Source organism: Impatiens glandulifera, chromosome 8, assembly GCF_907164915.1.
Source record: "Impatiens glandulifera chromosome 8, dImpGla2.1, whole genome shotgun sequence".
Classification (NCBI taxonomy): domain Eukaryota; kingdom Viridiplantae; phylum Streptophyta; class Magnoliopsida; order Ericales; family Balsaminaceae; genus Impatiens; species Impatiens glandulifera.
The window spans coordinates 30578248-30594142 of record NC_061869.1 but is presented as its reverse complement, the minus strand read 5'-3'; positions in this window follow the sequence as shown (position 1 = coordinate 30594142).

Below are 15895 nucleotides of genomic sequence, written 5' to 3'. Positions count from 1 at the left end.
GGCCTGGTATCCCGACTATGGTGCTACTAACTATCTCACGATAAATCTTGACAATTTTGGTATCTCAACTCCATATAATGGTACATAAACTATTAAAATGGGAGACGATAACCCTCTTCCTATTTCTAATATTGGGCAATCATTCATTCCATGTTCTAATAAAAAACATTCATCAATTTAATATATTACATTTCCCATTAATAATAAAAAAACTTTTAAGTGTTTCAAAAAATTTTGTCGATAATAATATCTTTTTTGAATTTCATTCAAATTATTGTATTGTCAAGGATCAGGTCACGAAGAGGAAACTCCTTCGCGACACACTTAAAATGGGCTATATCTCCTAAACTCAATCGTCAACCCTCCGTCCACTCATTAAGCTCTTATTGGAACTCGTTCATTTGCCAACTCTTGGCATCATCGTCTTGGACACCCTTCATCATCAACATCAACCTTTATTATGTCTTCTTTTCATTTACCTATGATTGACAACAAGAAATTATGTTTTTGTGAATCTTGTCAATATGGAAAAGCACAAAAATTCATTTTCCTATTTCTCAATCTCGTTGTAAGTCTCCATTAAAATTAATACATTCTTACATTTAGGGTCTTGCTCCTCTTTTTTCTACTAACAATTTTTGATATTTTGTCCATTTTATCGATGACTACAGCCGCTTTACTTGGCTATATCCTATATATAAAAAATCTAATGTCTTTCCAGCTTTTATTAAATTTAAGACGGTTATTGCAGATCAATTTAACACATCTATCTAAGCTGTACAATCTGATTGAGGAGGCAAATAAAGGAGTCTGAAATATTATCTTGAAATTCATGGCATCCAACACCGTCTATGATGCTCTTATACAAGTGAACAAAATGGTATTGTTGAACACAAGATTCTCCACCTTACAAAAATGAGCCTCACTCTTATTGTTCACGCTTTTATGCCCTTATCGTATTGGGATGATGGATTTTTGACGAGTACATATCTCATTATCGTCTTCCTTCAAATGGTAAGCCTCATCAATCTCCCTTTGAAATTCTTTTAAATCGTCCTCCTAACTATCTATTCCATAAAAAATATGGATGTTCTTTCTTTCCGCTCACTCGATCGTATAACTCTCACAAATCTGATCTTCGAACTTTAAATATATTTTTCTTGGCTATAGTCCAAATCACAAAGGATATCATTCCCTACACCTTCCATCTGACATAATATATCTCTCATCACGTCACTTTAATGAACAAACATTTCCATTTAAAAGTACATTATCAAAATCTACCAATCTTTCTACACCATTAGTCTCTCCAACACCGCACTTTCCTTTTCTTCCACGTTCATCACCTCCAATATCCCCAATTTTAACATCACAAATCCATGAAGTACCATCTTATCAAACATTTGAACACTCATCATCATCATCAAACTCCAACCATCCATCTTCACCAACCAACTCGCCAACATCAAACTCCTATCAACCATCATCAATAACTAACTCATCTTAAATCAATCCTTCTACTCTCATACATGAACTTTCCACCGTTATACATGCTCCTGAATGTTCCTCTCATCATATGATCACACGTGCCAAAACTCGTTCCCTTCACAATGCCAACATTAACACCATCTCTACCTCTCCATCCACATGTTTCTCCACCGCCAATAAAGATACTCAATGGCGTTCCACCATGGTAAATTAGGTTAATGCTCTAATTCAACATAAGACGTGGTCTCTTATTCCTCGATCCTCGTAGAATATCGTTGTTTGCAAATGAGTTTTCAAAATCAAATAAAGAGTCGATGGTTCCATTAAACGTCACAAGGCTAGTTTAGTTGGGATTTCATAACCAAGAAGACACTAACTAATTGTGAAACATACTACCATCCAAACCATCCTCTCACTTATCGTCACTCGTTAATGGCCTATTCATTAACTCGAAGTTAACAATGCCTTTCTACTTGGAAGTCTACACGAGGATGTTTTTATGTCTTAACCGCCTAAGTTCACTCATCCTGATTATCTTAATCATGTATGAAAACTTCACAAAGCACTTTATGGACTCAAACAAGCTCCCCGTGAATGGTATACTACATTGAAATCTACTTTTCTTTCCATTGGTTTTCAAGAATCCAAAAATGATTCTTCTTTATTCATGGATCACTCTCCACAAATTACATCGTTATTTCTAGTCTACGTAGATGATATTATATTCAATAGTAATTATTCCTCTCATATCTCCTCAATCATCTCTCAACTTGACACCCTTTCTCCTCTTCAAGATTTAGGTCCACTACACTATTTTCTCTAGATTGAAGCTCATCTATCTACCTTCGGCATTTTTCTCTATAAATCAAAATATATCAATGACATTCTTATCTGAGCCAATATGAGTGACTCAAAACCTCTTAATACTCCAATCTTTTTTGGGTCATCTTTATCTCGCCATGATGGAGACACTTTTCCTGAACCATTTTTGTACCGCAACATTATTGGTGCTCTCTAATACTTGGTTCTTACTCGACTTGAACTAGCATTTGGTTTCAACCGTGCCTTCCAATTCATGCACTCTCCTACTACCACTCATTGGTCTGTAGTAAAAGGAATACTCTGCTATCTTCGTCATACTCCTCATCATGGACTTTTCATTCGTCCAACATCTTCTCTCGATATATCTGCATTTTCTAACTCCAACTAAGATGGTTGTCCGGATGATCATCGCTCCATAACTAGCTACTGCATATTTCTCGGTGACAATCTTATCTTTTGGAATTCAAAGAAACAACAAGTTGTTACTTGGTCTAGTACTGAGTCTGAGTATCGAGCTCTAGCTCATGCCATTACTGAACTCATCTGGCTCCAATCCTTACTACGTGAACTTTGAATCTCCCCACTTCAACCTCCCACTCTATGGTGTGGCAACATTGGTGCTGCATTTTTATCGGCCAATCTAGTTTTTCATGCTCGTACGAAACATATAGAGATTAATTTTAACTTCGTTCACGAACATGTTGCTCAGAAATCTATTTTCAACCGATGCATACCTACTGATGATCAAATTGATAACATCCTCGCCAAAGGACTTGCGTCAAACCGATTTGATTTATTACGTAACAAACTCACGGTATGTGCCTCCCCATTTCGTTTGAGGGAAGGTAATAACGACTCTACAATTAAATAGGAATATACTTAGTCTCTTGGTTTTCATATTCCATCTATTAAGTATATTTAAAATCTTTATATATTCTAAAGTTTTAGTTTACTTTATTTTTGTATAAATTCACACTCTTGTAATTGTAATAATACATATAAATATATTTTTAATCTACAAAAATTCTTGCTTATTTCTCTTTTTTAACTCTCCCCATTAAGATTAAAGTTATCTTGTTTAATGAGCTTAAAAGTGAAAACATGAGTTGCAATAATTTGATCACTACCCATATTTTACTCATTGCTCTTTGCAATTATATATATATATATATATATATTATTTTACTTATATAATATAATCCTATAGTCACGATTTTTCATTTTTAATTGAGACAATATAATTTATACTAAAAGTTATTTTAATGTGTTTTGTTTGAATTATATTTAAATTCATATGTCTGTATTATTTGAATATTAATGGAAAATTTAAAAAAAAAAATAGTAAATAAAATTCATCCTAATTGAAATGGAATATCATAGGATCGATTCTACCAATAGAGACGGGGGTCTGACTATTGATGACAACTTGGGAAAAACGGTTTGATAGAATTCTTGTTAGGGATTACAATCACTTTCTATTATTCACAAACCTTCACAAACACTTTAAACGATTCAAGTGTGAAATTGTCTGATTGGGTTTGAAGCCTTGAACCAATGAATAATGAAAGACAGAAGGAAAAAACACAGAAAGATGTTTATAGATATTCAGAGTTAACTCTCCTACGTCACCCTTCTTCCATGGCTGGAAGGATTTCACTAAACTTCTAGAATCAAATACAGTTCACTGAATAGCTAACACTCTGTTGAACAGAACAAAATCTGTTAAATTTACAATATAATTAAGAATATCTCTCAGCTAAAACAGTGTTTTTGATTCTCTCTCTTGAATTTGAATATGATGTACAATTAGTAAGTGCTAAAGTGATTCGTAATGTGAGCAGAGTAACATCTGAATCTTTTAGAAGATTTGTCCGTTGTGCTTGAGCAGCTAAATATAGTGGAAGGACACCAACGGTCAAATATTCTATATGGATACGTGGCACACGCCCATAGGATAGCCGCCTAAAGGACAAAGTACAACAGGCTATGTGCTTCTGGAACGTGGCCGTACTGAACGGTAGTGCGCGAGATATCCTTTTGCAACTATCCAGTACTAAACAAATAGTGGGATGAATATTTGCGTACGTGGCGTTCATTCATTTGATGCACGTAGCTGGCGTACTGATCTGCCAGAGAAAGTAGAGTAGGAGTAGCGTATAAGTAGTTCATCATGGGTAGACGTATGTTAACTTTAGACGACTGCTGAAGTGAGGCATTAAATGTGCTCCATAGACCACCAAGTCTAATAGAGTTAGACGCCAATGTCTATCATAGAGATCCATTAGACTACCACGTCTAATGGAGTTAGACTGTACCGTCTAACTACGCATCCCATTAGACTACCACATCTAATGAAGTTAGACTACAACGTCTAACCTTACATCACTTCAGACTAATCTGAAGGAGTTAGACGCTAACGTCTAACTTCATGTCTGTTAAATTTGCACGTTTAACTATGTATCTATTAGACGTGCACGTCTAACTACGTATTTGTTAGACTTGCACGTCTAACTACGTATCTATTAGACTTACACGTCTAACTACGTATCTATTAGACTGTCACGTCTAACTACGTATCTGTTAGACTGACACATCTAACTACGTATCTGTTAGACTGACACGTCTAACTATGTCTCTGTTAGACTTGCACGTCTAACTACGTATCTGTTAGACTGACACGTCTAACTACGTATTTGTTAGACTGACACATCTAACTATGTATCTGTTAGACTAACACGTCTAACTACGTATCTGTTAGACTTTCAAATCTAACTACGTATCTTTTAGACTGACATGTCTAACTACGTATCTGTTAGACTGGCACGTCTAACTACGTGTCTATTAGACTTGCACGTCTAACTACGTATAACGTCTAATTAGTTTGTTTAGACCACGTCTAACTAGCCAAATCTGATGCACCTATATAGAAATAATTAGACGGCTAAACTTTATTCATATCTAAACATCATCAAAGATTAATTGATTAATATTTAACACTTTTCTGTTAATTAACTTTTTACTTAGTTTTCCAAAGAATTTTTTCTAAGTTAATTAACTCTCAATTTTTCCTAACAGAATACTACAATCAAAAAGCTGAAATAACTTAAATTAAATCACAATTATTATATTGGCAAATTACAAGATGGATGAAGGAGACTAATCTTATTTTATTTTGTTTAATATTATTTTTTTCAATTAGTAATTTTTTATTTTAAATTTAACTACAATAATTAAATTGTAATTAAAAACTTCATTATGAATAAAAATCGCAGTTAATACCTTCAAATTTAGGATGGGATAAAACTGTAGTTAAAAGTCACGACGGTTAACATAGTTAATATCATCAATTTTACGTAATATATAAAATCGTAATAAATGGCTAAAAATTTTAACTGCAGTTTTATGAATGACCGTTAATAGTAAACTCAACTATTAACAACGATTTATACTGTTAGTGCTTAATACTTTTAATTAAAAAGTCTTAAAATCAAGTAGAGATTATATATATAAATAAATAAATAAACGTGTATATATAAATGTTATTTTTTTATATAATTCATTTATCCCTTTTCGAGGTTAGCGGTAAAAAGAGGTGAATATCTAAGGTCCACAATCTTTGAAGTTTTGGGTTCGAGTCCGTCATACGACAAATTCTGTTCGTATGTTTAAATTGATTGAGTAGATTTGCGAGTTATTTGCATAATCCACGAAGATTAGTCGATCTCCGAAATAGAAGCGAAAATTCAAAATTAAAAAAAAAATTAGTTAATTTTTTTTTTAAAGTTGAAATATGAGATAAAGAAAATAATATTAATAAAGTGAGTGATTAATTATTAATAAATTTGATTGAAATTTATTTTTAATGTTTGTTATCAAATTTATAAATGTATATATATAATTTATGATTATATATCAAATTATTATATAAAATAATATATTGATATATAAGGTAGAAAACTAAATATAATTTGAAAGATATACATTTTGACTTCATATTATATATTATTTTAGGTATGTAAATATGATATAAATCATTAATTCTTCATTTGCATTATTTTTCAAAATTTAAATGGGAATTAAGCATAAAAGATAATATTGTATAATAATTATAAATGTAAATTCTCAATTAAATAATGTATAAAAATTATTATTAATATTATATATATAAAAATTATTGTATAATATAATTTTTTGTCATAAAAATTATATTAATGAGACAATTTCGTGTTATATTTCTTTAAATGTGGATAAATTATTTATAAATATAGTTAAATTATTTACATAATAATTATTTAAATGTAACTAATATAATAAAATCAAATCTTTAATAAATAATTTAATATCTTTATTAATAGTTATTTATTAATAGTTATAATGTATATAAAAGAAATGTATTATATATAAATAATATTTTATTATAAATTTATTTTATAAATTAATCAGTGATGAATTAGTTTAATACATTTACTAAGAATTAAATAATTTATACTTAACTATGAGAGAAAAATATTAATAAGATTTTCCTATTTTATATTTCTAAATAATTATTTTAAATACATATAATCGACTTTGTGAAATAAAATATTTATATATATATATATATATATAAATGAATTAATGTGGATAAATTATTTATAAATGTAACTAATATAATGAATGGAGTTAATTTTTTAATAAAATATAATATGACATAATAAATGTGTACTTTTATTATAGACTTATTTTATAAATTAGTTAGTGATGAATTAGTTCTCCTCTAACTAATATATAACTAATTTACTTATAATTAAATAATTTATATTTAATTAAGACAGAAAAATATTAATTTGAACTATACATAATTATTGATATAATATTTTTAAATAATTATTTTAAACATATATAATCAATTTTTTTAATAAATAAAATTTATTTGTAACGACCGAAAATACCGTCTCTATTGAGAATTTCACGTCACTAAAAATAAAAAGCCTCACCCGCCATCTCTACATTTTCTGTAGCTAAAACATGTATGCAAAAATAGATACAATTGCTAAAATATGACCACATGAATACATTACCATCGCTAAAGGATACTATGTAATTTTTTTTACTAAATCTAATAATAACAAGAAAAAAAACTAAGAGTGACATTGAAATACAAATTTTTAATATAAAAATTCTTACCTGTATTCGTAAATAAGCAAACATTACATTTAACAAATTTAAAAAAATATATTTAATCAAATTACAATTCCCATATAAATTAGCAAATATTTAATCAAATTACAATAATTAATAATTATTTTTTTTAAGAAGAACATTATTCCTTACATATTGAAGCTAAAAGACTCAAGGACCTCTCTAACCATACTTAAGTTATGTGCCCATCAATCTTTTATCCAAAAGATATGATTGAATCAATAAATTTTACCTAAACTAATATTTAACTAATTAACTAGTATAAAAAAACCCAACTAATTTCTTTCAATCAATTCTTGTATGATTATAAAATTTCTTTTATATATATTTCAATGTACCATCACAAAATAAGAAGAATTATAAATCAACTTACTTTCATCACAGAACTCATGTTGCCTAGTTCATATAGATCACGTTTCTCCATTGTCTAAAAAACAATAAATTGTAAGTTTTTCTAAATATTTTAAATAACAGAGTCTTCAATACGTAAGATATATATAAGATGATAAATGTATTATCTTAAAAAAAAGAACAAAATGAAGAAGGAATGGTAATTGAAGACAATAAGTACATAAATATTTATATTACTAAGGAATAGTAGTCTTATATAAAGACAATACTTGTCAATATATTTATATAACTTCAATCAAATTTTTGCAACTAAAAAATTGAGGATATAAGATCAAGATTAAAAATAAAAAAAAATTATTAGTGAATAACTACACAAACACATAATTCATTACAGTATTACATACTTTTTTTTTCAGAATCATCCAGTTATACTAAAACTAAGTAATATATAATAAGATCTAGCAAGCAAAATTGTGAAAGCGGTAAATATTTATTACTCATTCCTGTCAAGTTAAAAATGAGTACGAAATTATGTTATATACTGCACAAGTGGAGTTAATGCTGATTCCATCAAGATAGTCATACTCTTCCTTAAAAAGAACATTTGTTGGAGTACTCCCGACGCTCAAAAGTTCAATAACATTAGTCACGTCAACTAAAATGAAAACATAATTTGAGAAAAATGAAGGCCGGTAATTTTGAACCCAACATGAAAGCAAGACCTAAACCGAACACGAAAAAATCAGGTTAGAATCATGTATTTTTTTTGTTCGGGTCAAAATCAGGTTATCTAATTAATAAACATGTCAAAATTGGGTTGAACTAAAATGACCCAAAGTAGACACGATAACCCGTTTATAAATTTCTTTTGTTGAGTTTTAACTATTTTATGTTATTATTTCCTATTCACTCACTCATTTTCTTTTGTAAAATTGTTATAAATGAATTTATGATTTAAATTCATTTTTATTTTATGTTGATGTCATTTGAATTTGAAAAAGAGAGATGTGAATTAATTATATTGAGTTTGGTTCGAGTCGAGTTAGGTAAATCGGGTGAAACAAGTCAGGTTCGGGTCAATCATAAATAAACAAGTCAGGTTAGGATAAATCACAAATAAATAGGTCAAGTTCAGTTTAGAGACTTTGATCTTAATTATTAAACAGGTCAAGTTCAGGTTAGTATTGTTAACCCGTTAACCTGCCAACTCGAACCTACAACTTTAAAGTGACAAAATTGACACCCCCTAAGAAAAATGTTGAAGATGTATGTTTATATATAGAAGACACTAACTAAAACTATTTAAGATATAATTAAACTATTCAATCATACAAATAAAATAACTAACCTGGACCGGTCCAAATGATTTTGAACATTCTGCTCAAACAAACTAACAATAAAAATCAACCAAGTGTAATGGCTAAAACAAAAAATATAATAATTAAGTTGGTTTCTTCTAATACATCCTTCGCCTCTGCATTTTCTCTAAGAATACATATTAAACATATCTTCAGGTGAAAAAGAAATTTTCTTCAAACTTCAAATATTTCTAAGTGAGGTTGTACCTGTTTTCTAAACCCTAACAAAGGAATATATAAATTAAGAGATAGTTATCTAAGTTTCCTTTTTATGAAAAAAACATGTTTGATAGTTTCTAATCAATGAATTACATTTTAATAAAATAGTTTGATAGTATTAAATAATTGTATAGAATAAATTTTAATAATTATATTTAGAAATGTAGATAAGAAAACAGAACTATATAGACCAAACCTACAAGAACTAGAATAATGCCTTTCTCTCATGGAAAATGGGCTAGAATAATCTCTAGGTATATTTTCAAGAGCTACAAGATATAAATAAACCATATATTACATGTTAGTTAATCATTTAGTTTACAAATAACTTGACAATTGAAATAAATACAGAAAATACCTCTGATTCGCTAAATACTTCTTAAAAGAGTCACCACAAATTGCTTGCTCCACTAAATTATCACTATACATGGATTCATCGAGATAGAACAATAATCAAGTGAATTCAGAACGTACATCTCTTAATTTCACATTAAATTTAACTAAACACATTCTTGTCGAACTATGTTCTCAATATGGTATAATCTATGAGACAACAACACCGTATTCTCCTCAACAAAATGATACGACTGAGTGGAAAATAAAACATTAAAAGAATTGATGAACTCACTTCTATTAAGTTCTGGTCTATCATAGTCTAGCTAAGGTAGTTGTACCATTAACTACAAAGGTAAAAGTTGGACCAATAACTGTTGATAGTATATTTATTGGATATACACATAACAGTAGTTCTTATCGTTTTCTTGTATTTAAACCGGACATTCCAGATATTCATAAGAATACGATAATGGAATCAAGAAATGCATCGTTCTTTGAAGATGTACTTCCATATAAGTCCAATGAAGAAAAACGTTCTCCAAAAATATTTCTTGAACTAGATGAACAAAAAAAAGAAAATGAAGTTGAGGTTGAACTTAGACGAAGTAAACGAGCTAGAATAGAAAAATCATTTGGTCCAAATTTTATTACTTTCATGATGAAAAGTAAACCTCAAACATATAATAAGGCAATTCCTCCGTCTGAAGGGCCTCAATGGAAAGAGGCAATTAATAGTGAGATATAATCTATCTTGCAAAACTATACGTGGGAACTAGTGGATCTACCTCCAGGAAATAAAACACTAATTTGCCGATGAAATTTCAAAAGGAAAATGAAAGGTGATGGATCAATTGATAAATATAAGGCAAGATTGGTGGTAAGAGGATATCGCCAACGAGAAGATCTTGATTATTTTGATTCATATTATCCGGTTACGAGAATAACTTATATTCGATTGATTCTTGTGATTGCCTCTTTGCGTAATCTAGAAGTTCATCAAATGGACGTAAAAACTATTGTTTTAAATGGAGATTTGGAAGAAGAAGTTTACATAGATCACCTAAAGGATTTTCTACTCAAGGGCAAGAAAATAAAGTTTGTAAACTTATTAAGTATTTGTATTGCTTAAAACAAGCTCCAATACAATGACAAGAAAAATTTAACCATGTTATGATCTCAAGTGGATTCAAGATCAGTGAATATAAGAAATATATTTATATTAAAGACACAAAAATGGTTACGACATTTTATGTCTTTATATAGATGACATACTTATCATTGGAAATAATGATAAAATGGTTAAATCCAATAAAGATATGTTAAATTTAAAATTGGACATGAAAGATATGAAATTGAATAATGTGATTCTTAGAATCAAAGTTATTAAAACATCAAAGGGATAGTTCAAAGTCAATCGCATTATGAGGATAAGATTCTTAAAAAAATTAAAAAGGATGATTCTGCATTGGCTAAAACTCCGATAGATACGAGTCAACATCTATCTAAAAAATGTGGAGAGAGTGTGTCACAATTAAAATATTCTCGAATAATTGAGAGTCTAATGTACTTAATGAGTTGCACAAGACCAGACATTGACTATACAGTAAGCAAACTAAGTAGATACACGAGTAATTCAGGTGATATGGTCTGCACTAAGCGAATATTATTGTAATCCGGGTAAACTTAGAAAACATTAGAAAGCCATTGTACGATTATTTAGGTATTTGAGAAATACTCGTGATTATGATCTGCACTACACGAGACATCATTGTATTATCGAAGGCTACAATAATGCTAATTGGATTTCAGATATAAAAGATTATAAGTTAATAAGTGGGTATGTATTTACACTTGGAGGTGCAACTATATCTTTGAAATATTCTAAAAAACTGTTATTGCTAGATCCACGATAAATTTTAATTTATAGCTCATGACAAGTGTGGTGAAAAATCTGAATGACTATATTTATTCTTAGAAGATATTCCAATGTGGTCTAAGAATATACCAACATTTTCTATTCATTGTGATAGTCAATCTGCGATCGGACGAGTTAAGAGTCATATGTATAATGATAAATATAAACATATATGTCATATACATAATACCATTAGACAATTACCCTCTACTGGAATTATCTCAATTAATTACGTTAAATCTAAAGATAATATCACGGATCTGTTAACCAAAGGGTTAAACAGAGAGTTGGTATTAAAGTCCTCACAAGGAATGTGACTTAAACCTAAAATAATTTAGTATGAAAGAAAACTCAGCCTATGATGACTGGAGATCCCAAGAACTAGGTTCAATGAGATAACTTAACTATACTAAACTTGGTAGATTGTTATTGGTGAAAAATCCCTACGGTAAAATAACATTTTGGAAAAGGATAAGCACACACTTTTAATGATTCTTTGTGAATAAAGAGATCACCTATGTGATAGAGAAGTGGGGCCCTTTTGAAAGTATTGCACGAATCAATTCTAGACCCTCTCACTAAACCAGGCGAGTGTTCACGGCCAAAACGAACACAATCATGAGAAATGACATGTAAAAATAATTCTATGTGAAAGTGTGTAATCGTTTACACAAAAGGCGGAATAGTTCAAGGACATCGAGTCTACTAATCGACTAGTAAATTTATATACCTCCCTAAGGGAAGGTTCAAAAGTTTACACATGCCTAATTTATGTAGGATTCAACTATTGAATCTTTCACCGGGTTAATCATTCAATTTTTATTAATGTAGGAAAATGTTGGAATTAAACTAATTCTATTAATTCAATGGAAATGATATTTGTGATGAAATTCACACAAAATTCAAATGTGAATTAATTGTGATATTTAATCTAAATAAAATTCACACCTAATTCAAATTTGAATTAATTATGAAATTTAATCCAAATGAAATTCACACCAAATTAAAATGTGAATTAAGGTAAAATTAATCCAAATGAAATTCACATTTAATTCAATGTGAATTAAGGTGAAATTAAATCCAAATAAAAATAAATTTGTTAATTGTTACAGTTAACACTAATACCTTGAATGAGGCAATTAACAAATGTTGTTAATTGCAATTGTAACTATAAAATACATATTGATGGATGTAACTTGCAAGGATAATGAAAAGACAAACAAGGATAACCATTAGATGGATGGATGATGGATTAGTGGTAGTTGAATTAAAGAATTGATTAATGGTTTTAAATATTCCTTCACTTTGTATTCCTCTAAATACATCATCTTATCATTTCTCATTCTAGAATTCCAAAAGTATATTCTATTCTTTGTGAGTGTTCTTTGTGAGCGTTCTTCGAGTTCTTGACTCGACTAGTTCTTTTGAAACTCGGTGATTGTGATTCAAATAATTTGTCTAGTTCGCTGTTATAGTGTTTTTTTATGCTAAACAAATTGCAGGTTCCGTTGTACCCTGTGAAGAAACCACTCATGAAACTCTCCAGAACATACGAAGACGGTGAAACTGTTTTAAAAGAATTGTGATTTCACATGACTCAGAGAAAACGAGAAGACTTTTCTTCATTTTATTAGATAATCTATTTTATTTTTTTCTATTATCATTGTTTGTATTCAATAATATTTACGTTTAATTTTTACAAGATAACATTACCAACAATTACTATTATTGATGAAGCCATCAAAATTACCAAGAAGAAAGATAGTTTTTCGCTTTAGGTCAGAAGATATCTTTGTTGTCTTCTTCTGAATCAAGACTGAATTGTTAAACCAGCACTTATGATTGATTTGTTTACCATCCCCATTATTCATAGACTAATTACAATGGTGGAAATAAACTAGTTAAAGTGTTAAACAGTCTCACCTTCACTAAATGATTAACTAACATGTAATATATATATCAGACTGAAAATTATAGTCCAATATAAATCTGAAAATTATAGTCCAATATAAATCTATTATCAAGATGATTATAGAACCATTAAAGGTTTTGAACAAGATTTGTTCCTTTCTTCTGAAGATATAATCAGATCACCAAACAAAATCCCGATGTGAATAATCAAAGATGAAGATCATATCTATCTATCCTTCTTTTTCACATTACTTCTCCAACCCATGAGTTTGCTTATAAATATAACAACGAATATATGTTTTAACCACATGTAGAGAGATAAACAAAAGATAGATCTATTTGGTAGCTGACAAACCTGGTTTCTTAACATAGGGTCCTTTCTCAGATGGAATAGAGTCTTCAAATAAATGTGGTATGCAATTATATATAAATATATATAAATATCATTTTTCCACTTTTTAATTTTAGTTTTAAATATATACATATAATTTTTTGGAGTGCTCTGGACATAACATGAAATTGGGTTTCAATCAATGAACGAAATTTCTTGGAAACGTTCAAAATGCATGAATCAACCAAAGAAAATTATAAAGCTACTAACACTAATGTAAAATCTTTATTTATGGGTTGGTAGGCTTTCTACTCATTCCAATGATGTTGCTCAAGATTGGCTCTTGGGAGGTGAGGGTTTGTATTGGATCACAAAATATTGTTCTCCGTTCTTTTTACTTTCATCTAAACCATTTACAAAATTTTGACAATTTTTTTTATAATGGAGGTTATTGTGTTAAATAAAAGATTGAATCTGGTGAAGTAGTTGATTTTATAATTCTTCTTTTATATTTTAGATAATATTTTAAATTGTACTAATAATAATTAATTTAAATCAATGATTATGAAAGAAAATTTCAAGACACAAGGTGAATTGGAGGCCAAATCTTACTATTCAACTAAGAAGATCTTGTGAGAAGTTTTGAAAAATTATATTTAAGTTATTTTAATGAGTTTTGTATCGATTATAATTAAATTCATATGTCTATATTATTTGAATATTAATGGAAGACTTAAAAAATATTTAGTAAATTAAGTTCATCATAATTGAATGGAATAGTAAAAAAACTAAAATAACCGAAATCAAATTACAATTATTATATTGGCAAATTATAAGATATTTGGTTTGATTAATGTTTTTTCTTTCATCAATAAAAAAAATGTTATTGTTGTTAAAATTTAGCGACAATATTTAAAATTGGAATTAAAAAGCTCATTATTAATGATGATTTATAAAAATCGCAATTAATCTATTCAATTATACCGTGATATATAAATTTGTAATTAAAAATTTATTAATAATAGGTAACCGTCAATTTTATGATATTATATAAAACCACAATTATGGCTAAAACATTTAACACACAGAGTTAGACGTGCAGTCTAACTAGTTGAATTAGATGTGGAGTCTAATGGAAAGAGAAAGTTAGACGTACAGTCTAACTCCTTCAGACTAGTTTGAAGGAAACTTTAATTAGACGTGGAGTCTAATGGAATTTGAAAGTTAGACGTGCAGTCTAACTAGTGAAAGTTAGACGTGCAGTCTAACTCCTTCAGATTAGTCTGAAGTTAACTGTAATTAGACGTGAAGTCTAATCCCATTAGACCAGGTGGTCTGATAGATCCTGTTATTAGACGGGGACGTCTGATTTCATTAGAAGAGGTCGTCTAATTGAAATACGTCTAATGCCATGCTTAAGCACCGCCTACCCACGTGTTCTAGCTGTACGCTACTCCTGCTCCACTATCTAGTGATGATCAGTACGACAACCAGCTGCAACCAATAAACCAATATCACGTAAGCGAATATCCTTCACACTACTTGTTTTGCAGGTATATCTCTGAAGAATATTCGGCGCACTACCAGTTGTGTACGATCACAATCCTTGTATTCAGAGTCTGATGTGTACTATGGAGGCGTTCCAATGGAAGCTCTCCACGTGTCATTATGAAGATGCGACCGTTAGTACCTATTCTTTATTTAAAAAATCTCAAGGACAACGGACAAACTGCTAGAACTTTGAGTGAACAAGCCGGACAATTAATCGATCCATTGATACTATTGAAACTGTTAGCTGCTTTCTTGCTTTACTGTGTGTTAATCAAGAGAGATTTAGAATCAAAGTATCGTTTTAGCTGAGTGATATTCTTCATTATATTGTAAGTTGAATAAAGTCTGTTCTGTTCAACAGTGAGCTATTCGTGTAAACTGTATTTGATTTAAAGCATATTATAGTGAATCCTTATGGTGGTTAAAAGAAGG